Source organism: Pinus tabuliformis, chromosome J, assembly GCF_031772625.1.
Source record: "Pinus tabuliformis cultivar Carrire ecotype Pingquan chromosome J, CPIR1, whole genome shotgun sequence".
Classification (NCBI taxonomy): domain Eukaryota; kingdom Viridiplantae; phylum Streptophyta; class Pinopsida; order Pinales; family Pinaceae; genus Pinus; species Pinus tabuliformis.
In genome coordinates this window covers 748,382,796-748,409,865 of record NC_142295.1, presented here as the reverse complement: position 1 = coordinate 748,409,865, position 27,070 = coordinate 748,382,796, and the positions used below count along the sequence as shown (strand labels likewise).

At 36.9% G+C, this 27,070-nt stretch overlaps 2 non-coding genes across 2 annotated transcripts; both read right to left on the bottom strand.

Moving 5' to 3' along the window:
• Positions 1 to 7,265: 7,265 nt before the first annotated feature.
• LOC149228890 (small nucleolar RNA snoR31/Z110/Z27) lies at positions 7,266 to 7,358 on the bottom strand. Its single transcript, XR_016248564.1, has one exon. It is a non-coding gene; the product is annotated as a small nucleolar RNA snoR31/Z110/Z27 (small nucleolar RNA).
• Positions 7,359 to 7,383: 25 nt separating this feature from the next.
• On the bottom strand, positions 7,384 to 7,470 carry LOC149228889 (small nucleolar RNA snoR31). Its single transcript, XR_016248575.1, has one exon. It is a non-coding gene; the product is annotated as a small nucleolar RNA snoR31 (small nucleolar RNA).
• Between the last annotated feature and the right edge of the window lie 19,600 nt (positions 7,471 to 27,070).

Below are 27,070 nucleotides of genomic sequence, written 5' to 3'. Positions count from 1 at the left end.
TTCCTTGCTAAGAGGGAGTGTTGAAGATTTTATTGAGAATGGGTTCCTTGTTTTGTGCCTTAATTCAAGGAACCTCAACTAGTTTCTCCTTGAACTTGCACGAGTTCCTATGAGTTAAGAGCTAATTCCTAAAAAATAGGATGAGTTCCTAAAATTTACGGCAAATTCCTAAAATTTAGGAAGTGTTCATGAAGCAAGTTATTGATGTGTCAAAGTGAAAGGTCGAGTTATCAATGTTTTAGTGCGAATTAATTGAGGAAAAGAACTTGTGGTTGAGTCGCAAGAGATATGACGAGTTGCTTGAGTTGTTGACTTGTGCTAACTCAAACAATCACAAAATCAAACTCCTTAATTAAAAACTCACCAAATTTAGCCATTCGAATTGCTTTAAAAAAGAGGAGCGAATGCACATTATTACTCAATGTTTTGTGAGCATGGGTTGGTGAGACAAAGCAATAGGAGTACACATAAGTTTGTGTATGAGCTTGTGAGGAAGAGTGTGAAGAGAAACGTGTGCACATAATTATTGTGAGGAAGAGTTCCCTTGGGTAGTGCACATAGAAATAGGACGAAATCCCTATTTCATAGGAGCACCTATTGCACAAGGATTTAGGGAGCAAATCAAGCTACAACAAGCGTGTTTTTCAAGCCTAAGCAAGGCAAGGAGAAGGGTGTATTCTCTATTGAAAACAAAGTTGTATTGTAAGAGATCATTCCTCAATTTCTATCAATAATATTCTCAGCAAACATATGGTTTTCCGAGTTGGGTTCCCTAGAAATTATGTCTTGAATCATGTGAATTGTGTTTATTTATGTTCCTATTCCGCTACAAATTTTAGTAGAGAATTTTTGTGTTTATATGATATGAAAATAGATTTCAGATTTCTCATATTAGCATATCAAAATTTTGTGGATTTTCTACATGGTATCAGAGCAGAGAACCAAATAAAGGCCAACACAAGTTGAGAGCAACACATCATGGAAGAACTTCTGACGCAGCCTAAGAACAATAAGTGTATGGATTGTTAGTGGGTGATTTGCAAGTCCTAGAACAATCAAAGAATTGACTATGTGGGCAGTTTTGGAGGCCTTGAGGAGTGACAATAGGGTTGATGTGTCACAGTGACAAGGCAGATTTGTGTTCCCTAGGAGCAGCATTTTGGAGCAGCCATAATCTTGACAAGTGGGCAGTCCTGGAAGTCCTCATGCACAACAATCATTAAAGGACTAATGAGTTGTTAAGAGGCAGAGTTTTGGAGCCCTAGTTCAGTGGGTTGTAGATGGCCAAACCCCTGATAAGAGGGTAGATCCAAAAGACCCAATGAGTAAACTTCTTAGTGGTGCTAGAGGCCTGCTAGTGGGCAGATCAATGAGTCAAAGTTCAGTGACACAAAAGGAGTTGTGATCATTGATAGTGGCAAATTGTGGACTTGCAAAGCATGGTGGGAAAGAACAGGTCGTCAAAGCAAGTTCCGTAGAAGAAAGCAAGGAAACCTTCTAGTTCAGAGGGAACAACTGCAACAACCGAATACTTGGAAGAGTTGGAGACAGATCCAGGTGGACAAGGTTCTTCTATGAACACCTTCCTCGCTAAAAGGGAGTGTTGAGAATTGTAGCGAGAATGAGTTCCTTGTTTTGTGCCTTAATTAAAGGAGCCTCAATGAGTTTCTCCTTGAGCATCCGCGAGTTCCTATGACTTAAGAGCTAATTCCTAAAAAGTAGGACGAGTTCCTAAAATTTAGGGCAATTTCCTAAAATTTAGGAGGTGTTCATGAAGCAAGTGACTGATGTGTCAAAATGGAAGGTCGAGTTATCAGTGTTTTAGTGTGAATTAATTGAGGAAAAAGAACTTGTGGTTGAGTCGCAAGAGATATGATGAGTTGCTTGAGTAGTTAACTCATGCTAACTCAAACAATCACAAAATCAAACTCCTTAATTAGAAACTCACCAAATTTAGCCATTCAAATTGCTTTAAAAAGATGAGGGAATGCACATTAATACTCAATGTTTTGTGAGCATGGGTTGGTGAGACAAAGCAATAGGAGTACACACAAGGTTGTGTGTGAGCTTGTGAGGAAGAGTGTGAAGAGAAACATGTGCACATAATTATTATGAGGAAGAGTTCCCTTGGGTAGCGCACATAGGAATAGGACGAAATCCCTATTTAATAGGAGAACCTATTGCATAAGGATTTAGGGAGTAGATCAAGCTACAACAAGCGTGTTTTTCAAACATAAGCAAGGCAAGGAGAAGGGTGTATTTTCTATTGAAAATAGAGTCGTATTGTAAGAGAGCATTCCTCAAATTCTATCAATAATATTCTCAACAAACATATGGTTTTCCCAGTTGGGTTCCCTAGATAATTTGTCTTGAATTGTGTTTATTTTTGTTCTTATTCCGATGCAAAGTTTAGTTGCGAAATTTTGTGTTTATATGAGAAGAAATTATATTTCAGATCACTCATATTAACATATTAGAATTTCATGGATTTTCTACATGGTATCAGAGCAGAGAACATAATAAAGGCCAGCACAAGTTGAGAGCAACACATCATAGGAGAACTTTTGAGCATCCTAAGAACAACAAGTGTATGGGTTTTTAGTGACCGATTTGCAAGCCTTTGATCAATAAAGAGTTGATTGTGTGTGGGCAGTTTTAGAGGCCTTGAGGAGAGTGACAATAGGGTTGATGTGTCAAGTGATAGCGCAAATTTGTGTGCCCTAGGAGCAACGTTCTGGAGCAAAATCTTGACAAGTGGGCAGTCCTTGAAGTCCTCATGTATAGTGATCATTGAAGGACTAATGAATTGTTCAGCAAGTTCCGAGTAAAAGAACTTGGTAGAGTTGGAGACAAAGCCAGGTGGACAAGGTTATTCCAAGAACACCTTCCTCACTAAGAGAGAGTTTCTCCTTTAACATGCACGAGTTCCTATGAGTTAGGACCTATTTCCTAAAAAGCAGGACAAGATCCTAAAATTTAGGGTTGATTCCTAAGATTTAGGAAGTGTTCATGAAGTACTTAACTGGATGTGTCAAAATGGAAGGTCGAGTTATCAATCTTCTAGTGCAAGTTAATTGAGGAAAAGAACTTGAGGTTGAGTCTCAAAAGATAGGACAAGTTGCATGAGTAGTTAACTCAGGCTAACTCAAACAATCACAAAAACAAGGTCCTTAATTAGAAACTCACAAAATTTGGCTATTTGAACTGCTTTGAAAAGAGGAGCAAAGGAACATTGTTACTCATTGTTTTGTGAGCATGCGCTGGTGAGACAAACCGATAAGAGTACACACAAGGTTGTGTGTGAACTTATGAGGAAGAGTGTGCAAGAGAAAATGTGCACGAAATTATTACGAGGAAGAGTTCCCTTGGGTAGTGCACATAGAAATAGGATGAAATTCCTAATAAATAAGAGCACCTATTGCACAAGAATTTAGGGAGCAAATCAAGCTACGACAAGCATGTATTCTCCTAGGCAAGGCAAGAAGGGTGTGTCCTCTATTGAAAACATAGTTGTATTGTAAGAGATCATTCCTCAATTACTATCAATAATATTCTCAACAAGCAAAGGGTTTTCCCAATTAGGTTCCCTAGAAATTATGTGTCTTTAATTGTGTGAATTATGTTTGGGTTCCCTAGAAATTTTATCTTGAATTATGTTTATTTTTGTTTTTATTCCACTACAAAATTTAGTAAAGAAATTTTGTATTTATATGGAAAGAAATTATATTTCAAATTGCTCATATAAACCGATCATAATTTTATGGATTTTTTATACCTAATAATTAAATAAATGAATAAGAACATATCTATTAAATAAAAACATATCATAATTTTATGGATTTTTTATACCTAAAAATTAAATAAATGAATAAGAACATACCTATTAAATAAAAACATATCCATAAGGTATTAAATAATGCAGTTGTCTATAATGCGACTTTTTGGAAGCTTTTCTGGTGGATTTTTCTGGTCAAAATCTGACAGCAATTTATTGGAATCGCAAGTTTGATAGCTAGTTTCTACACAATCAAAGCGTCTTGGAGTTTTTCAGGGTGCTGAATCCAAATATGCAATTAAAAACCATTTTAAATAATACAAATCAAGATTTAACCTCAAATTTTTCCACCAGATTCCGTCGCCACAATCTCCAAAAAATCGCATTATAGACAACTCCTTAAATAATAATGACTTTAATAAATAATTTTAAATATATATTTAAATTTTGACAAATCCCAATAAAATATATATTTCAGGATTAAGAAAAATATATAATTCACAATTGAGAAACACTTATTGATGAGAGATTCAACCCATATCTATCTTAAATATCTAAATTAAATGGATACAAATAATCCCTCGTCAAAAACCTTAGATATAAGATTGAGCCCTTTTTCTTAGGCAAGTGTATTTGGACGACGAAATCACGAAATTATCCCCTCCAGCTGAAATTATTTCATGGATACTAATAATTTGAAACGCAATGCCCCGGAAAACTACCGGAGACCAGCCAAAAATTATAGCAACGGGCAATTACTAATCCCTAGTATTGATTCCAAGGGGAACGGTTTCAAGGGGGGAAAATTATTTTTACTTGGCCAAGTTGAAGGGAAAAATATAATACTAAAGAGAAATTCGTGATCCGGTGCATTGTTTAGATATTATAATGAAGAGAAATTCGTGATTCGGTGTATCGTTAAGGTAATAGGTGATATTAAGTTATTGATGTTAAGCAGTATATTGTTAAGGTATTAGGTGATATTAAGTTATTTATGATCTGGTGTATTGTTAAGGTATTAGGTGATATTAAGTTATTGATGTTAAGCAGTGTATTGTTAAGGTATTAGGTGATATTAAGTTATTAATGTTAAGTTACTGGTTCAATTTGTCAAGTTGGTACTGTTAATTTACTTGTTCAAATGTTAAGTCACTCATTCAATTCTATTAAGTGGGGACATTAAGTTGGTGATGTTAATTTACTAGTTCAATTCTGTTAAGTAGGGACACTCAAGCAATTAGTTCAATTATGTTAAGAGGGGACACCTGCAATCAGTTCAATTATGTTAAGTGGGGACACTTAGGTGATCAGTTCAATTCTGTTAAATCTGTGATCCAGTAATCAGGTGCACTGTTAAGGCCAGTAATTAGGTGCACTGTTAAGACACAGCACTCCAGTGCACTGTTAAGGCAAAACACTCAAGGGATCTCTGTTAAGGCACAACACTCAAGTGATCCGGTGATTGGGTGCTCTGTTAATCAGGTGCAGGGTGCTCTGTTAAGGCACAACACTGTTAAGGCCAGTAATTAGGTGCACTGTTAAGACACAGCACTCCAGTGCACTGTTAAGGCAAAACACTCAAGGGATCTCTGTTAAGGCACAACACTCAAGTGATCCGGTGATTGGGTGCTCTGTTAATCAGGTGCAAGGTGCTCTGTTAAGGCACAACACTGAAGTGGGTGATTGGGTGCACTGTTAAGGCACAATACTCAGGTGATCCCTGTTAATGCACAACACTCCACTCAAGTGATTGAGTGATCAAGTGCACTGTTAAGGCACAACACTACCCTCAGGTGATTGGGTGATCAGGGGCACTGTTAAGGCACAACACTACACTCAAGGTGATCGGGTGCACTGTTAAGGCACAACACTACACTCAAGTGATTGGGTGATCTGGCAAGTCACTAGTTTAACTTTGTTAAATCATGCACAACACTACACTCAAGTGATTGGGTGATCTGGTAAGTCGCTAGTTTAACTTTGTTAAATCATTCTTTGTTAAATCATGCACTGTTAAGGCACAAGGTGATGTTAAGTCACTGGTTTAACTTTATTAAATCATGATAGGTGCATTATTGTTAAGGCACAATGTTAAGTCACTGGTTCAATTTTGTTAAATCAGGACACTGGCTCAGGTACACTAATAACAGTCACTCCAGTGATCCAATGATCAAGGGGGCACTGCTATCTCACCTCTCCAGTGATCCAGTGATTGTGATCAGGTGCACTGTTAAAACAGTCTGAGTCACTGGTTCACTTCTCCACCTCATTCATATGTCATTTAAATGTTATTTTTGAACATGACAATGATGTAACTTCACTCTTGCCCAAATTACCAAAAAAAAAACAACCTAGAAAAATTTACAACAATACACCTGAGACAAACAATAAAAATCAATCACGTCCGACACGCTCTACTTTTCCAATTGGTGTTGGGACTGATAGATGTGGGAAATAAGCCTAATCAGCACTAGTTGGCTAGTGCTATATGGCGTCTTCCCAATATCCTTCCTAGAGTAAAATGGGGTTCATAAGAGATGGATAAGAGTTATGGTGCAGCCAAACATTGCCATGTCTGAGTATGCATGAGGCTTTTTTAGGAGGCCTCAATCTTCCAAACAATTTATCTAATGGTCCCCCATCATGGGGTAATCCCGGCGATCTGTCCGGGAGAACAGAGCTAGATTAACCGAAAAAAACAACCCAGTAAAATTTACAACACTACATCTGAGAAAAAAAAATCAATCACATATGAGAAAAAAAAAATCAATCCGAACCATTTGAATTAGTAGAAACTAATTTAGAAACTGACATTACTGATAAATACTTCGCTGCAAAGAGAACTTAAACCTTCCACTTAGTGGTTTTTTCAATTCAACCTTCCCCTGAGTTTAACAATCACTTGAACACTGTCTCCAGAAGGATTCTCAACCTTAGAGCCCGCTAATTCCATTTAATGTCTTAGATTCCAAACTTATTCCCTTTTCTTCTCTGTAAATAATAAAGATTTTGTTTTTCAGAGAGAAAGATTCTTGACTTCTAATATTACAAGATCATCATCAAGCAAAATCATCTATCTAAATTTATCTAAACTTCCGCAATGTGTCCTGCAAATAAATGATGTGGAATCCATCTTTCAAAATCCAATGGATTAAAGGGTGCTAATTGGCTACCCCAAATTGATTAAATCAGGGTTCCCCTGTAAAGCAGTACAGCTTGAAACATCTACTATGGATCCTCATCATTTAGTAGATTTGGCAAAGCAAGGTTGGCCGTAGCTTCCCCCATTTTGACGAGACGCTTCATCCAGCTCAACTTGTGTAATAGATGAATGCATGCAAAAGAATTTCAAATATAAAACCTAAAACAACGAAATAAAAGCAGAGAAACGAAGGCACAGAAAGAACAAAATGTAAAATCTAAACAACGAAATAAAAGCAGAGAAACGAAGACACAGAAAGAACAAAATGTAAGGGGATACCGAATGGTTATCATCATCAGAATTCACTCTCTCTCATCCACAGCTTTCAAGCCGTGTAAGAAGGTGTCCTAAGATTATATTTTTTTATCATCATCTGATAAAACCATAAGGGCACAAAACAGAGTACTCGGATTCAGCAAAATAAAAGTAACATTGCATCACTAATGAAATCAGTCCAAGTGTTGGATAAATTTACTTTATTCATCATCATCCTCATGCCCTGCAAATCAATAAACCTCTAGAAACAACAAACAGACAGCCAGGCATATATAAACAAGACCGAAGAAAAAACCCTAAAACACTCCAACCCAATACATGCAATAAGATCACACAATAATAGCTCTGAGAGGGATGAACTCAGGAAGAACGTAGCGATACATTATAATCACTTTCTCTGAATCATTGTTAAACATAAACAGTATCATCATCATCCATCCATCCTAAGGAAAACACTCAAACTACTGCTAATAACCTATTCAGCATATCCCTATTAAGCAAACACACTGCTGAAATCGTTAAAACCATACAATTTTCAGTTCTTACATAGCTCAAGGCGGCGGCCGAATGCTAAGGTTAGCAGAGGCTTTTCACTTATAAGGAGGGTTTGCTCCCTGAAACCCTAGGAAGTTCTACCGTGGCCGTCCATCGCTTTTCAGATGGATGGATGACAACACGCCACATGGATTGAATTAGTGACAATTAGCGGGTGTGAATTTAAATCAGAGTTGAGTGTGGACGAGAAAATGCTTAAAATGTGGAGTTAGTAATCTCAATATATCTCATTCATCGCAAGTGGTACTTATCCAATACTCTTTAGACTCGTTTATATTTATTTAATTTTGGATTCGGATGATCATCCCTGGAGAGGACGAATAAATTTATATTTAAATTTAAATTTAACTAGCATTTGCATTTTATGTTGCAAAGGAAACACCGTAAGGCATAGAGTGGTGAAGAATAGCATAGAATGGGGAAGAATAGGGACATGTATAGAGTGGGGAAGAATAGCATAGAGTGGGGAAGGATAGGGACATGTGAATGGACATTGTTGAAAACAAGGGTGGATGATAATGAGTTACAATTGCAATAGTTAGTTATGTGTATTCTGAAAATGGATATTTTGTAAATAATAATAGTTTGTGAAAGAATAGCGACATGTAAATGGACATTGTTGAAAGAAAGGATGGATGATAATGAGTTAGAGTTGAAAGTATTACTTATGTGTATTTTGAATATGGATGTTTTGTAAATAATAGTAGTGTGTGGAAAAATAGCAATATGTGAATGGACATTATTAAAAGCTAGGGTGGATGATAATGAGTTATACTTGAAATGATTAGTTATGTGTATTCGAATATGGCTATTTGGTAAATAATAGTAATGTCATGTAGAGGTTATCTATTATCCATGTAGTTGTTTTTGTTTATGTGAACATGTTTTTGTACATTATTTTTTTTTTTGTCTTCCGAGATGTAATTTTTCCATATGCTACCTATTTATGGTGTTATTAGAAAATACTATTATATTGTAATGGAAGAGGTGAAAGAAACGATACGACATTGTGAACAACATCATGGTCGTCATTCCATATTTGAAAATGCATGAAAAATTGTTGGAGCCATCATGATAAAAATAAAAATTCCAGCATGATTTTGAAAAAATTTAGCTAAATTTTTTGAAAAAGTGGATTATAGTTGTCAAGTTTTAGAATTTTGAGTGCCTTAATTTTGCATAGAAAATGATAGAAATTACAACATGATTTTGAAAAAATCCAGCTAATTTTTTTGAAAATGTCAACTACAGCGGTCAAGCTTCAGTATTTTGGGTACCCAGGCATTCAGTATTTTGGGTACTCTAGCCTTAGTCCATTGAAGGCCATCTTCTCAGCTCTGAATAAATCTCACTACACTGATCTTCAAATTTGAACCTCTGAGAAACGACTTCAAATTTGTTGTTTTAATGTGAAGCCTGCTTTGATACCATGTAGAAATTAGGTTGTATATTTGCAATTGCTCATGAAGTTTTAATCAAAATCACAAGACACAAACCTACTCTACTGCTTTGAGGACATTAATTTAAAATTTATAGCAAAAATCTCAGACATACAAGAAGAAATAACACACATGCAACAAGTATTTTTATTTGGGGAAATAAATTTGCTAAAAGACCCAATGCTTGCTTGCATTAATCAAATGAATAGAGATGTATTACAATTGCTTTGCACAACTGATCTCACCCTGCAAGTGCACAATTTATTTCATTCTTCATTGAAGCCATCTAACCCAGACTAGGTCACATTTTGCCTCGTCTTGAGCTCATACTTCCTTGTGTTGTTCCTTGAGGAATTAAGCCCCATTATTTAGGAAATTCCTCTAATTAAATTGTGCAATTCCTTAGGCTGATAATTTGACTGCATGCAACACCTGTACACTCAAGACTAGTCTACTACTGATGTTACATTGCCTTGGAATCTCCACCTCAACTAGGTAACTCGAATTCTCTGGATGCACTAGATATTTTGGGATGATTGATCAGTTATTGGATGATCATTAAGTTTGACTGAAGTCCCACTGCTTAACTTGACCCTCCACTAGTTCGTCCAACAGTTGGAACTAGTTTAACTGGAAATGAGATAAATGGCCTTGATTGCTACAAATTAGCAATCACACATGCAAAATTGAACTCTAACTCCTCCAACTCGAATTTACTGAGTAAACTGGGTGACATAAGCCATGTCACACAAGTTAACATCATTCAAGTTGTTTGTTGATGTGGAAATTCAAATTTGATCAATTTGATCAAGGAAAAATCAAATTGAGAATTTCTTGTTGCAATTTTCAACACCTAATGGTTATAGTACATTGAGAACAATGTTTGGTGAGGCCAATCTTTAGTGCGTAGGTAGTTGAGTAGTACAACTAAGGGCATGATTGAACCAAGCACTACTATTGAACCACACATGTATATCAAATGACTATAACACCTAACACTCCTTTTCCCTCAGAACCAATAACTTTCTCCAGTGAGCTCACCATAGTTGTGATAAAGAGATAAAAGAGGAGCATTATTTTTCTCACATGGCTCCAAAGAAACACCCAAGAGTTACTTCACCAATTAAACTTCTAGAAAACTCAATCATGACTGATGAAGAAATAGAAGACGTGCAACATCAAGTATTCAATTTAGATATTCAAATTAAGAAAATAATTGACACTATGTTAAGAAAGGTTGAATTGTCACAAATACAAGAATCAATTAAATAGGATATGGAAAAAACAAAAACAAAAAAAAAAACAAAAAAAATGGTGGAATGATTGAAACAAAAGATGGATGAAAATAAGGAAATGGAGAAAAATATGGAAAATTGGAACATAAGATCGTACAAGCCCTCTATGAAAGGCTCCCTAAAATTGATAATGTTTGAAGTGATTCATGAAAATAAAGGTAATATCCATGTTGTTAAAGTTTCTAAAAATAAGCATTTGTCAGAAAGATTTAACTCTAAATAGTGGAGTTACTTATGGATTGTCTCCAAACAGTATGAAATTTCTCGAGGTTGAATTAAAGAAGTTTGAAGGAACAAATATCTTTACCTAGGTGAAACAAATAAATAAATATTTTGAATTGCATAATATTATAGATGATAAACAAACGATTCACATAACAACTTTGAATTTTGAAATATAACGCTATCAATGGTCTAAATGGGTAGTTAAAAGAAAGCCTTTTTTTTATTCTTATACTTTGGGTTTATTTACAATAGACTTAGAAGCACAATATGGAAAAGTTTGGGAACAAGACTACTTTAGTCAATTGACAAGAATCAAGTACTTAGGTGATATCGAAAATTAAAATTCAAAATTTTGAGTATTGGCCACAAGGATGGATAACATAAGTGATGAACATTTGTTGGAAGCTTACATGGCTGGATTAAAATAAGACATTAAACATGAGCTTTTCCTAGAACATCATGAAAATATTATGGAAGCTATGCAATTGAATAGTCATATTCAAGCCAAGAATAACGCTACAAACAAGTCTACTGGTGGGACCATATGCATGAAGCAAAGATTGTTTGAGATTCATAAGACAACCCTAACTCAACCTACTTGAATATCACAGAAGAAAATAAAGGAAATAAGAGCAAAATGTATAGCCTTTGGTTGTAACAGCAAAGGATCAAAAGAGCATAAATGCCAAGAAACAAAAGTGTTCACCTTCAAAACTAATGATAGAGAGAAAATGGAAACATCTACACAATGAAATGAAAAAGAACTTGTCAACTTAAAAAAGTAGACATAGAAGTTGAAATTGTGCACAATATTGTTTTATCCATGTGTGAAATATCTATGCATGCATTGGCAAGTTTGTCATCACCTCAAACCTTGAAGATTGTAGGTTACATTGAGAAGCAAAAGGTCATGGCGCTTATTCACTAAGGAAGTAACTATCACTTCATTGATAAAATATTAGCAAAGTGTCTCAATAGCTTGGTATATCCAAGCTATTAAGTATGGGAAAAATGCCACCACATTAAACTAAGTATGGGAGAATATAATTTGGTAAGCCCAATGTATGCCATTTCCATTGGAGGTGTAGATGTTCTATGGATTCCATGGTTGTGAACATTAGGTAAAATTTCTACAAACTACAATGAATTATTCATGAGATTTGAATTGAGAGGAATTCAATATGAATGGCAAAGAGTTAAAATCCAGACCTTCTCAAGCCATCAACTATCATAAAATAGAAAGGGTAGCAAGGGAGTTGTGGTTAAACTTTATTTTATGAAAGTTAAATGGAATGCCAAAGTAGTCTCATCATTCCATACAAATATTTTTTTTCTTCGAGAGAGATGTGAGTGGGTTTGTAATGTGTGCATAATTTTTAACAAATTTTTAATAATATCTTTCAAGTCCCAAAAATCCCCTAAGACTCTTGATGTTCTTGAGAAAATGTCATTTTGTAATGGATTGGATCTTTTGAGGATCCACTTTAACTCCTTCCTTTGAAACGATATGACCTAAATACTCTACTTCTTGTTTCCCACAAGGACATTTGGATATTTTTACATACATTTAATTGTTCTTGAGAATTTGTAGAACTTTATCCACATGGTTAATGTGGTCTTCCTATTATTTTCTATAGATAAGTATATCATCAAAGAAAACCAACACAATTTTTTCAAGATGGGGTCAAAAAAATTTGATCATAAGGCTTTGAAAAGTAGAAGCATTAGTCAACCCTAAAGGCATGACCAAGAACTCACAGTATTATTTGTGTTCTAGAAGTTATTTTTGGAATGGTTTCTTTTCTTAATTTGATATAGTGGTATCTTTTTTTAAGATCAAGTGCATGTCTTCTATACCAGTATTGGCATTGCCTAAGTTTTGTGAAACACTCACAAAAAAACATTATGCATAAGGACAAGAAATTAGAGAAATATTGACACAAAAGGAAGACTATTGGTTTTTGAAAGCAAACAATTCAAGGGAAAAGACTTGGTGAAATCAACGTGTAGTAGAAATAGAAGCAATTTTACATGAAATAAAAAATGATGACAGTGTCTCATTAGGAGAACATTAAAGTCAAGACAAACCATGATATCCTAAAGTACTTTTTGGAGCAAATATTGTCAGTAGAAGAGTAGCAAAAGCACAAGGGTTTGATTTTGAAATAATCTACAGAAAATGGAAGGACAATGTAGTAGCAAATGTTCTTTATAAAATAAAAGAAACCTCAAGTTCATATTCTAATACACATTCTATCCATAAGTGGCTAGCAAAAGCTCACCATAAATGGAAAACTGACAACAGTTCTAAACAAAAAACACAATGGATAAAGGGATGAACTATATGGAGCATTGTGAGTGGAGGGGAGATATACTTTAGTATACAAGGGTAGAATGTTTTCATACCCTTAATCATAGTTGAGGCAACAAATATTAAGAGAATTACATGATCCAAGATCCAAGACATGCAGGGTTTCTTAAAACATATCAAAAGATCATTTTTTTTAATGAATAAAGAAAGATATTCAAAAACTTGTAAAAAAATAAAGGGGAGACAATAAAATCTCCAATGTTACTTTTTCCATTACACATACTTAATCAAAGATGGAAGAGATATCAATAGACTTCATTTCAAGGTTACCAAAATTTAAAGGCAAGGGCGTCATTTTTGTGCTTGTTGATAGACTCACAACATATGCACATTTTTGGAATTCAAAGTACATATATAACAAGCCAAGCAACGAAAGTGTTCATGAAAGAAGTTCATAAACTTCATGGTTTTCCGAAAGTAATAGTAAGTGAAAGAGACCCAAAATTCATTAACTTTTTAAAAGGATTATGAAAAATGAGTGGAATAACACTAGATATGAGTTCAAAGTTTTATTCACAAACAAAGGGTCAAATAAAAATAGTTAACACATGTTTAGAGAGTTATCTACGATGTTATGATTTAGATAAGAAAACTCAATGGATGAAGTAGTTGCTTTTGGCAGAATGGTCATATAATTCCACCTATCACACATCTACTAAAATGTCCCCATTTGAGGTCATTTATAGATATACATCTCCTAGTATCCCATACTTTTTGCAAGATAAGTCCAAAGTACATGCAATAGAGTTACAAATGGAAAAGACTAGAAACTTTAACAATTCTCAAGTAAAACCTTCAAATAGCGCAAAACAAGAAGCAAATCAACATGTAAATGAAGAACAATTTCAGAAAATTGATTGGGTATTTTTGAGACTACAACCTTACAAACAATTTATATTCAAGCAAAAGAAGAAGAAAAAAACATAGCTACAAAATTTAATAGAAATCTACAAGATTATTCATAGGATTGGACAAGTGGCATATCAGTTAGATTTGTGTTCCCACATTCATAGGATGTATATTGTCTAAAAAAAGGTTTTGAGATAAACTATGCTAGTGCAAACAAAACTTCTAAAATTGTATGAAGAATGAAAATTGATCTTAGATTAGAAAAAGTTATAGATCAACATTCTATATCACTTTAGAATAGAATTGAAAAGCTAAAATCAGTGGAAGAACATGCATTTTGAAAAGGTTAAATGGAAAATGAACGGTTCATGAAGACACAATCTCAATTACAAACTTTAAAGGCAAAACATTTTTAAAAGATGAGGGCTATATTAAAACTCTAATAAAGATTTATCATTACTTTGTTTATTATGATTAAGTTGAAGACACAATCTCAATTACAAACTCTAAAGGCCAAACATTTTTAAAAGATGAGGACGGTTAAAACTCTAATAAGCATTTATTATTACTTTATTTATTAGGACTAAATTGACCTACTGATAGGTTACATCATGTGGCGTTGTCTCCTATTCTCCTATTTATAATAAAAGAGATTCATTTCTCCTATTTTCGTATTCTCCTATTTATAATAAAAGAGATAGAGATTCATTTATATAAATATCATATTTGTCTTTGCATTAAATTTATTGTAAAAAAAGATTTCCCATTTGATATTTTCAAAATATTTAGAAAATCAAAATTTGAATTTCCATCTCTTTAAAATATTTAAAAAATAAAAAATATATATATTCTGATATTTTTAAAATATTTAGAAAATCAAAAAAATATATGAATCTTTTCTTATGCCTTCAACAACAAGAAAAAAAAAAATTGATTTTAGACCATAAAGTAAACGAGATTCACTTGTATAGAGATCATATTTGACTTTGCATTAAATTCATTTATAATAAAAAAATATTTTCATATTCTCCTATTTATAATAAAAAGAGATAAGATTCATTTATATAGACATATCCTATTTATAATAAAAAATCCTATTTATAATAAAAGAGATGAGATTCATTTGTAAAGACATCATATTTTTATAATAAAAGAGATGAGATTCATTTGTAAAGACATCATATTTGTCTGTGCATGTCTGTGCATTAAATTCATTGTAAAGTAAAAGATTTCTTTACCTCAAAATTTGACTTTTGATATTTTTTAAATATTTAGAAAATCAAAATTTGACTTTTTGATTTTTTTTAAATATTTAAGAAATAAAAAATTTAAAAATTAAAAATATATATCTTTTGATCATTTTTAAAATATTTGGAAAATCAAGAAAATATATGAATCTTATCTTACGCCTTTTGGTGGGCTCCAGTATTGTAGCAATAATGCTACAACTCCTGGAGCTTCCTTCTCTAATTTTATGAACCCGATAGTTCGTAACAAACTTGGAAGCGACGATGCTGTATGCACAAGTACTAGCTCTTGCCGCAGCTGTCACTTGGTCAGCTGGCACAAGTCCACTAGGAGCTTAAGCCAACTTCTATGAGCTCTTAGAAGAAGCTTTTTAATTGATGGATGAAAGCTAACTCGAACGAAGCTAATCTAATTGCAAAAAGAAACTGAAAGCCAAAAAGAAACGCAAACCCTAGCAAACCCTAATTCTACCAGCTAGCCCTACTGACGCAAAGGAGAGCATGCAAACTACTAAAAGAGATGACATTACTTCTATGAAGGTAAAATACATATGTCTAGACTACCTCTATCTGAAGAAAACGTCTTTTTGTATTTTTGTTTAAGTTGTTGGAATTATCATGCATGTGCTTCTAACTAATTTTTACTGTGCAGAGGTGGATCAAGGAGGAGAAATGCTTGGGAAAGGTTGGGAAGGTTCAGAGAGGGTCTAAGGGGTCCCTAACACCCTTCCAGAGAGTCTCACAAAGTTTGGCTGCCAAGAAACCGTGTTTATGAGCTTCTACAGGAAGTATGCAGGGGTTCTACAGGATGTTCAGGATTTCTACAGGATGTTCTGTAATTCTTCTACAGGATGTTTCGAAATGGGATTTTGGAGCATGGATGGAGGGAAAAAGATGGAGGAATGAGTATGGAGGTGAAATAGGGGTGTGAAGAGGTCTAGGACTTGGAGGATGGAGTTGAGGAGAAGGTGTGGATGGCTGGACTTGTTCCAAGAAGACTGAAGTAATGCTGCACAAAAGGTAGGGTTATGAGGGCAGTATGGCAACGTGAGGCAAGAAACCAAGTTAGGAGAGGGAGAAGATGGGTTTGAGGTAGTCTGGGTAGATAGGGAAGTGGTACAGGTGCTCTGCAATTTGTGTTTCCAACTGAACCAACAAAGACAAACAAGAAAACAAAGATCTAGTTATGCTACCCTAATATGATCTAGCTAACAGTAACAAGAATGGACAGCAGCTTTATTTGCAAGGAAACCATGTATATTAACTATGCAATGAAGCATTCAAAGATCTGAACATGTAACCAACTTCTGCAAATGAAAACCAAACACTAATGATTGCATGGCAAAGCAAAGTCAGTGCTTTTGTGGGCAGCAAAGTCATCCTAGTCACAGCTTCTGATCCCACTAAGGGAGAGGTGAAACCACAGATGTTTGTTGGCCCTTTTCTTGAAGCTTTTTTCTGTTAACAACCTATCAACTAAATCTGAGCATGAAAAGCTATTTTACTCATCAAAAAACAAACTAAATAACAAAACAAGATTTAGATCTAAATAGCAGATTTTATTCTAAGAATGCAGCAAAAACACATAAAGATAATCAAAGGAGGTACTGGGCGCTTGAGATGGGCCCAACCCCAAGAGATACAGCCTCCTAAGAGAGATTTAGAGCTGGTGCAAAGCTGGATTCATCTTTATTGAGCAAGAAAAGAAGAGTTACATCAAAACTATCCACAAGGAGAACTTGAAAATGTGCTTAAAGCAAAGCTAATCTACTGCCTAAAAATCGAACTACAAAATGACTACAACAAGACTATGAAATGACTAACTACTAGCTACAGAAGTGACTAACCACTAGCTAACCCAAATGAGGCCCTAAGCCTTCTTATTTATACAAATTGAGGACCCCAACAGTCCTCCTAAACTTTAGGGACTTGGCTGCCCAAGACTTGTAGTTAACAACAGTCCTACTTGACTTGCTTGGCTGCCCTTGTGCTAATTGATTTGGTGGCCTTTGAACTCCGAGCTGATGGTGGAGAATTCGAGGTAAGGGCCCATAAATGAAGGGGACACCTTCCTACAAATCCTCTCCCTTGTTCTCCCACGAATTTGGCTGCCAAGTGCTCATTAAAACCTTCAATTTTGTCTCCAAGTTGACCAAAAAGGCTACACAAAGCACCCATTAGACTTGTTGGCATAATGACTAACCAAATTCACTCTATTAGCATAAATATAATAAAAACATGCAATAAACTAATGAGAATGGTGGATTAAGTCGAATTAGGAGGTTGAATGAGCCCAAATAATTATCCATTTTTGGGGCTCATCATCACCCCCCTACTGAAAGTGTTGCTCATCCTCTGAGCAACCAATCTCTCTCCTCATCTTTGATGGCCCTGGTGGCCTCCTTGTCATGCCAAGCTTCTGAAGTGATGTCCTCTTTTCTGTTATGAAACCATGCTTCTTTGCTTCTTCCCACTGCCTGTTCCTTTTCCTAGTGAATTCTCAGCCTTGGTATGAGTGTGCAAGTATATTCAATCTGATGGCAGCAATGGTGGTGAAAGGAGATGAAACCAGTGGAGGATGGAAGAAAAGAGTGGTTGCATGTCTCCTCAACAGTCTTCAAGCTTCAAATCCCTCTCCATAATTGATTCTAGCCTACCCAAAGGCTTCTACAGGATGTTTCTGGTAAAAATACAGAACTTCCTGTAGAAAGTTGAACCATGACTAAATTGTGTCCGAACCCTGAAAATAATGAGTGTTCATGGAGGGGATGGATGTGCTTAGGGTGGCCAACACAGGTGCTGCATCCTTAGCTAAAATCTCGGCCAATTTCTCCTTCTGCTGCCCTTTCTCCAAACTTCCTGTAGAAAGTCCTGTAGTGGCTATTTTCTGTCTTCCTGTAGAAACAGTCTTCACTGTTTTGGCCTGCTTGGCTGAGGGTGCCTTCTCCTTGACTGTGTTGTGGTTGCCTTGGGTGTGTCCCTACTTGTTTTGACATTTTTAGTCCTCTCTGCCCGTGTTTGAAGCCATTTCTCCCTTGGTGTTTGTGCCTTCATTCCTCCCACAGTTTTGGCCTCAACAATTTGGCCTTTGCTCCTTTTCTTCTCTGTTCTTGCCTTGCCTGAATGTCTTGCATTTCTTCATCATTGGTTTTCTCATATTTTTCAATGTGTTTTTCTTCCTTGCCATCCTTTATTTTTTCAGCACTTCCACTAACTCATCAACATTAGTTCTTTGAGTATCCAGCCTTGTCCTCCCCCTCTCGCTTTTATTTGGCTCCTTGTATTTCTCTTGATCATGTAAAAGATCCCACCTATTCATTGTATGACTGTACTATGACAAGACACAAACTTGCTGTTCTTGGTTGGTTAATTACATGCCTTGAATGGTCCAACCTATGATTGATTTCCACCTTACACTTATTTCATCTCATTAGTCTTATGGTCAACTTTAAGTCGCACCAATGTTTGTTAACTCTTCATTTGTGCAATTTTGGCCACCTTCAATTAATCCTTCTTGCTGTAACTGGTTGTCAGCTGCCAAACCTGATCTGTCACAGTAAATAAATTTTTCATTCCCAGCCTGATCGCTTTTATAAGCACTCTCAAAGTAGTGTTCCCCTGTTCTCGATTTAGACAGCTCCAAACTAGCTTGGATCTGTGACATAATCCCTTTACAATCCTGGATCACCTGCATAAAATTCTGATATGATACCTTACTCTGTTTTAACAATTATGTTCATGCATGCAAAAGACCCTAACCACGTTTTTTTCTTCTGTTCTCTTCTTTTTTGGTAGAAAGAGATCTGAAGGACATTAAGAATTCTTCAGCTATCTGGTTATGAGAGGAAGAGTTTGCTTCTACAGATAGAGGACAGAGACCAAGTTTTCTTCTCAGGACAAATTCAGATATGAAAATTTTAAAAGTTACATCCACAGGCTGGCTCTCACAGCTGCATATGCCTTCTTTATAAGAGAATTTTAGACCAGAAACGTGGAGAGATGCAGAAAAACTGAGAAATTCCATGCAACACACAATCACACTGCTATTTTTGACTTACAGGCAAACTGGTCTCTAATTCTCCTGCTCCAGATAGTTCAATTCACCACCTTTCAAAATATATATCATGCGTGGAAGAGTGCTTTCGAGCCTACCCTTCTCGGAACTCCAAATCTGATGAGGGAAAGCTCAGGTTTCTTTGTTCCAAAACGCTGTGTCATACTTCCTGTAGAAGACCCACCCGTTTTCTGTAGAATGCCCTTGCATAGGTGGGTTTAAGAAAAAAATGGCTGAGAAAGCTTGGTTTGTTGCTATGGGGCTGGTATGGAGCTTGTTGCAGCTGCAAGGAATGTGATAAACTGGAAACAACATCGGTGAGAGTTCGATTGGCCATTATGAAGATTTCCGTTGATGGAGGGTGAGCTGGCCAACTGCACGTTGGCCCCATGCAGACTGTTGGTCCCCACTGTAGTGTAATTATGAACTGTAGTCCTCTGCCTGTAATCACTTACCATTAGTTGCACTGGAGTTTGGAATATCCACAACTGTCTGTGTTTTTTTTCAAATTTCACGTGAATGACCATACACGTATGCTGCGTGATTTTTGGCTGATTGCTAGAGAATTGGAAAAGGAACTTATCGGCTCAATCTTGCTATATTCGTGCTTTAATTCCACCATTCCGTTTGTTTAAACATTTCTTCAATTAGATTCATGCAACAGAGGAACAAGTTTTAGTCACGTACCTGAAGTCGTGCATGGTTGCTGTGAAGCTGAGATCTTTCATTCGCTGCATGCATTTGTTTTTGTGATTGCATGTGGCTTGGCTGTTGATTTTTTGGTTGTTTTCCTTGTGCAGGTGTCCTCTGGCCAGATGCATGCTGCAGGAGTTCATTTCCAAGCTCAGATCTGCACCTTGAAGCTGCTGCTGTTGAATTTTCACATGACCAGAACTTGTTTTCGCCATTGCTCCCAAACGGTAAACCGGATCGATCTGAAAATTGTTGAGCATGTTCCTATCATCATGATGCACCTCCCATAGCAAAATCGTGATCAATGGATGCACGGATTTCGAGAAAAATGGAAAATGGCTGAAGATTTCAGAGATCGATTTCTCGGAAACCGTGCATCAGAATCGGCTGAAACTGCTTGGGTAGGTTACCATCACTCATATGCATATCCCCATGAAATAGGTTTTGAAACGGATGCACGGATATGGAGAAAATGCAAAAATGGCTGATGGTGATGGAGGCTGATTTCTTGGAAACCGTGCACTGGAATTGGCTGAAACTGCTCAGGCATGTTGCCATCACCCTTGTACAATTTCCCATAAAATGGTTTTTCAAATGGATGCATGGTTTTCAAGTTATGGCAAAAACAAATTTTGTTCTAGGTATTTTTGCTTCAAGGCATTTTGCATTTTTGTTGCATGGTATGAAAAATGAATTTGGGCTGTGATGCAGGTATGGAGATGATGGAGGAGGAGTTGGAAGATTGCATGAGGACTTATGAACCCTTGAGGAAGCTACCATGTTCACCAAACCACCTTTTTGAAATCCATTTCTAGCTTCCTACAATTTCTACAGGAACTTCCTGTAGAAGCATAATGAAGAAGCACAAGGAGGTGGAAAATATGATGGAAAAGGGTGAGGAATGGGAACATGGATGCTTGCAGGCATAACCAATGGATTCCAAGCTTTAGATCCCCTTCCAACATCGAACCTGGCTCGCTTGAAGGTTCTACAGGATGTTTCCTGTAGAAATATAGAACCTCCTCTAGAAGGCACAAAAACTCCTTTGTCTTTGTTTTGAGTGATCCTCCTGACCTGCAATGTCATTGCTGCAACCTGAAATTATTCAATGGAAATTAGATTTATTTTTCTTTTTCTTTTTCTCTTTTTTTGAAAAACAACTAGGGCGCCTCATGGAGGTTTTCACCCTAATTGCCTGCCCTAGGCGCCTCCAAGGGAGGTTTTCACCCAGAGATCTTATTCTCTTTTCTCTTTTTTCCAACCCATTGACCGCCTCATGGAGGTTTTCAATCAATGAGCCAATCTAAGGCGCCTCCGAGGAGGTTTTCACCTTAGATTTTTATTTTTTCTTCTTATTTTCATTTTTTCTCTTTTTTTTTTTTTCTACCCTACCCTACTTGAAAAACAAAATCATGTTCAAGTATAAGAATACTTCCAATGGAGCCATGTGCACATCGAGATTAGAGAAAAAATGATGTGAAGGCTCGAAATGCATGCTTGGACAACTATCCGGACTTTAGAGACCAAATGATCTGACTTTGAAGGGATCAAACATAACTGAGGAAGAGAGTACCGTTGCAACTTAGTCACCTTCTGAAACCATATCTCAATATAGCTTTGATATCCTTGGTCCTTTTGCTGATCTTTCTCTTGAGTACATGGAGGATTTGATGGTAACCATGAAGGAACTCTCTCGATCTCTGATTCTGATCTCTTCTCTTCATCAAGTGCAGCCCATGGTTCTTTGATCTCCTCTTTGGAATCTTCTTTTTCCTTTGGTCCTTCAATGTTGTCAATATAATCTCTATTTTGCAACACTCTTCCTGAGCTTTGGTGAACATCATTGAGCTCAAAAGGAGTCATTTGCACATGTTGTGCCTCAGCTTTGCAATTGGGTTGAGCTACTCCATTGTATGGCTTTGGAAATGGTACGGGTAGTTGAGTGGAGGTGTGAAATTGAGATGGAGATGGATGGCATTGTGGTTGGGTAGGCATTTGGGGTTGCCTTGGTGGAGGAGGAGGCGATGGTTGTGGATGAGTAGGTGGTGGAGGGAAAGAAGCGGGAGGAGTGTTGTATTGGGGCGTCCACTCCTGATGAGGTGCATTCCACTGAGGCTGTGGCTGAGCATAAGAGTGAAATGAATGAGCAGCTGGTTGGGCGTAATATGGATCTGTGAAGGAACAAGGAGGAGGTGTGAACCATGAAGGGTGAGTAGGGGGACCCCAAGAGGGTATGGAAGTGGTTTGATAGGGGTCATAATAGGTCTGGGATGTACCTTGCATTCCCTGCTGGTAGGGTATGGGTCCATGTGGCCTCCTTTGGTTCATATAACAGAGTGATTCAGTGGCTCCTTTGGCTCTCTGGTATGCAGCTTTGAGTCCAGGCAAGGAAGGGCACTGATTCGTAGGATGGTATTCTTCACAGACGAAACAAACTTCTAGAGAGTGCATTGGACATTCGTTCCTAGGATGCTTTCTAGTGCACCTAGGACAAAAAATGGCCAAAGCCCTCTTGGCTTCTTCTTGCTTCTTTTGGATCCGCAAGGTATCCAGTTGCATGGCAAGAAACTGCCTCATATCACTCTTGAAATCTTCGATCTGATTTGCAAATTCATTTTTGGATAAGGTACTGCTCCCCACATTTCTGCTTGTAGCCATTTGCTCCAGAGGAATGTTTTCTTCTTCTTCTCCCCTAGAGGTTCTTCAGATATGTCTTGATGTCCACCCAGGGGTTCTTCTTAGTCACAGCCATCGAAGAAGAGAGAAGGTTGGCTGTGTGAAGCAAAGGGGGGTGTTGTGAAAATATTTTTCTAACTTATCTCTACTCCTACCAGGCATGAAAGGAAATCTTTTTGGTTGATTTTTGCTTTTTTCTACTTCTACCTGCAAAACTGAAATAGATTGAACTGCAACTAACTATCTTGCTAAAATGAAAATGCGGAATTGAAACGAAAGCAGGAAAGGACTAATCTATTTTGCTCAAATGAAATTGCAGGAATGAAATGCTAGTCTACGCTTGCAGAATTGAAATGCTAATCTACGCTTGCAGAAATGAAATTGCGGAATTGAAATGCTAATCTATGAAAGCGGGAAATACTAATCTACTTTTGCAAAAACGAAATTGCATAATGGAAATGAAATAAACTACTTAGCAGAAGATTGTAGTGGAAAATAGAAGAAAAGCGGCAATCACCAATACTCTGACGCTTCCCCGGCAACGGCGCCAAAAAGATGGTGGGCTCCAGTATTGTAGCAATAATGCTACAACTCCTGGAGCTTCCTTCTCTAATTTTATAAACCCGGTAGTTCGTAACAAACTTGGAAGCGACGGTGCTGTATGCACAAGTACTAGCTCTTGCCGCAGCTGTCACTTGGTCAGCTGGCACAAGTCCACTAGGAGTTTAAGCCAACTTCTATGAGCTCTTAGAAGAAGCTTTTTAATTGATGGATGAAAGCTAACTCGAAGGAAGCTAATCTAATTGCAAAAAGAAACTGAAAGCCAAAAAGAAACGCAAACCCTAGCAAACCCTAATTCTACCAGCTAGCCCTACTGACGCAAAGGAGAGCATGCAAACTACTAAAAGAGATGCCATTACTTCTATGAAGGTAAAATACATATGTCTAGACTACCTCTATCTGAAGAAAACGTCTTTTTGTATTTTTGTTTAAGTTGTTGGAATTATCATGCATGTGCTTCTAACTATTTTTGACTGTGCAGAGGTGGATCAAGGAGGAGAAATGCTTGGGAAAGGTTGGGAAGGTTCAGAGAGGGTCTAAGGGGTCCCTAACACCCTTCCAGAGAGTCTCACAAAGTTTGGCTGCCAAGAAACCGTGTTTATGAGCTTCTACAGGAAGTCTGCAGGGGTTCTACAGGATGTTCAGGATTTCTACAGGATGTTCTGTAATTCTTCTACAGGATGTTTCGAAATGGTATTTTGGAGCATGGATGGAGGGAAAAAGATGGAGGAATGAGTATGGAGGTGAAATAGGGGTGTGAAGAGGTCTAGGACTTGGAGGATGGAGTTGAGGAGAAGGTGTGGATGGCTGGACTTGTTCCAAGAAGACTGAAGTAATGCTGCACAAAAGGTAGGGTTATGAGGGCAGTATGGCAACGTGAGGCAAGAAACCAAGTTAGGAGAGGGAGAAGATGGGTTTGAGGGAGTCTGGGTAGATAGGGAAGTGGTACAGGTGCTCTGCAATTTGTGTTTCCAACTGAACCAACAAAGACAAGCAAGAAAACAAAGATCTAGTTATGCTACCCTAATATGATCTAGCTAACAGTGAAAAGAATGGACAACAGCTTTATTTGCAAGGAAACCATGTATATTAACTATGCAATGAAGCATTCAAAGATCTGAACATGTAACCAACTTCTGCAAATGAAAACCAAACACTAATGATTGCATGGCAAAGCAAAGTCAGTGCTTTTGTGGGCAGCAAAGTCATCCTAGTCACAGCTCCTGATCCCACTAAGGGAGAGGTGAAACCACAGATGTTTGTTGGCCCTTTTCTTGAAGCTTTTTTCTGTTAACAACATATCAACTAAATCTGAGCATGAAAAGCTATTTTACTCATCAAAAAACAAACTAAATAACAAAACAAGATTTAGATCTAAATAGCAGATTTTATTCTAAGAATGCAGCAAAAACACATAAAGATAATCAAAGGAGGTACTGGGCGCTTGAGATGGGCCCAACCCCAAGAGATACAGCCTCCTAAGAAATATTTAGAGCTGGTGCAAAGCTGGATTCATCTTTATTGAGCAAGAAAAGAAGAGTTACATCAAAACTGTCCACAAGGAGAACTTGAAAATGTGCTTAAAGCAAAGCTAATCTACTGCCTAAAAATCGAACTACAAAATGACTACAACAAGACTATGAAATGACTAACTACCAGCTACAGAAGTGACTAACCACTAGCTAACCCAAATGAGGCCCTAAGCCTTCTTATTTATACAAATTGAGGACCCTAACAGTCCTCCTAAACTTTAGGGACTTGGCTGCCCAAGACTTGTAGTTAACAACAGTCCTACTTGACTTGCTTGGCTGCCCTTGTGCTAATTGATTTGGTGGCCTTTGAACTCCGAGCTGATGGTGGAGAATTCGAGGTAAGGGCCCATAAATGAAGGGGACACCTTCCTACAAATCCTCTCCCTTGTTCTCCCACGAATTTGGCTGCCATGTGCTCATTAAAACCTTCAATTTTGTCTCCAAGTTGACCAAAAAGGCTACACAAAGCACCCATTATACTTGTTGGCATAATGACTAACCAAATTCACTCTATTAGCATAAATATAATAAAAAGCATGCAATAAACTAATGAGAATGGTGGATTAAGTCGAATTAGGAGGTTGAATGAGCCAAAATAATTATCCATTTTTGGGGCTCATCACCTTTAACAAAGAATTGATTTTGGACAATAAGATTGTCAAATGATTATGGAAATTATTGGTCGCGTGAACAATATCATGCAACCAGGCAGGTGGTTTAAGCTCTTAAGGAAGGAAGAGATGTAATTTTTTCCTTGCCCTATGAAGCTAGAAATGTTGTGAAATATAATCGCCTAGGCCAAAGTGGGCATTAACAGTGTAGTGAGAGATGGAAGGCGTGTCATCCTGATTGAAGTTCCTTAATAAGGACCAACTATTAATTAGTAAATTTGTTCCATGAATAAATGGTCAAATGTTAAAATAGCTTAGCTTTACTTTCTGCATATGCACAAAGCATTTCAAGAGTATTCCCTGCTAGAATTTTATGCCCGAGTAGGCTCAAGATCTGTCCAAAGAGAGCCTACAGTGTGATCCTAATATTGCTCATAAAAATCACAAATTGTCAAAACAGGTTCAAAAATCTCATCAAAATCACATTAATATCCCCATGATATAACATCCAAAGAAAAGGATAACTTTTGAAAAAGAGAAATCACAACTCTCCCAGCATATGGCATTCATCTTGTAACAAAGGGAATTAAGCTGTCAAACATGAGCCATTAAATAATATCAGGAGCTTTTGCCCACGAGTATATATAACAGAGGATCAGGACCAATTTGGAAGTGACTTCTAGCTACTGTGAGTCACAAGACTGAAAGAATGCATTTTGAAATAGCTTGCCCATCCTTAACTTCTAAAACAGACCAGCTATGAAAATCTATAGTCCTGCTTTAGAAAGACATCATTTTCAGAGTGGAGTTTTCCATAAACATGATTTGTTAAAAAGGAAATGGAGTTAAAAACAGAAATTGACCTTTTAACTTATCAAAGATCAGGATTAAGACCAGATCCCCATTCTAAATTCACCCTTCATCCAAATTATTACCATCAATTGAGTCACCAGAGATTGAATTCAGACCAGATCCCCATTCTAAATTCATCCTTCATACAAATTATTACCACTAATTGAGTCACCAAAGATCAATTTCAGAGTTGAGTTCTCTGTAGGCATGATGAAAAAAGAAATGGAGTCAGAAATCGACCTTTTAACTCATCAAAAATCAGAATTAAGACCATTTCCCCACCGTAAATTCACCCTTCATCGAATTTATTACCACCAAAAATCTGAAGCTTGAACCCCTTTTTACAAAGTATATTAATAAGCAATTTCAAAGCAAGGAGCTCAGCATAACTGTCAAATTCCTCTCCCAATCTGGCCTTGACCCTGAAAAAGTGGGTGTCTTAAAAAAAATTATGCCACTTGCTTTATATTTATATTTGGGAGGAGATCCTTGGCTTGCTCCGTCAAAATCGTGAAAAGGCTGCCTCTCAAGCATTGCTTTGGGAAGAGTTATATAACTAGCAAATATAAATCTGTGCTGGGATGCACACTGGAAAGGTGGGATGAATCTCCCTTCAAAAGCGTCAACGTTCCTTGCAAACCAAATTCCCAACTATCAAGAGTAAAGCTTTGAATTCTTTTAAATCTGGCTTCTACTGCCACTGTGTAAAACTTACTACTTTAGTTTCACCTTGCCCAGCACCTCCTACCCGTATCAGGCTATCCATTCCAGCCCACAATGGGGAAGAATATGGGCAAGATGATCTCCTATAGCTTCCTCATCCAGCTTGTATAAAGTACATCGACTTGGCCCATGTC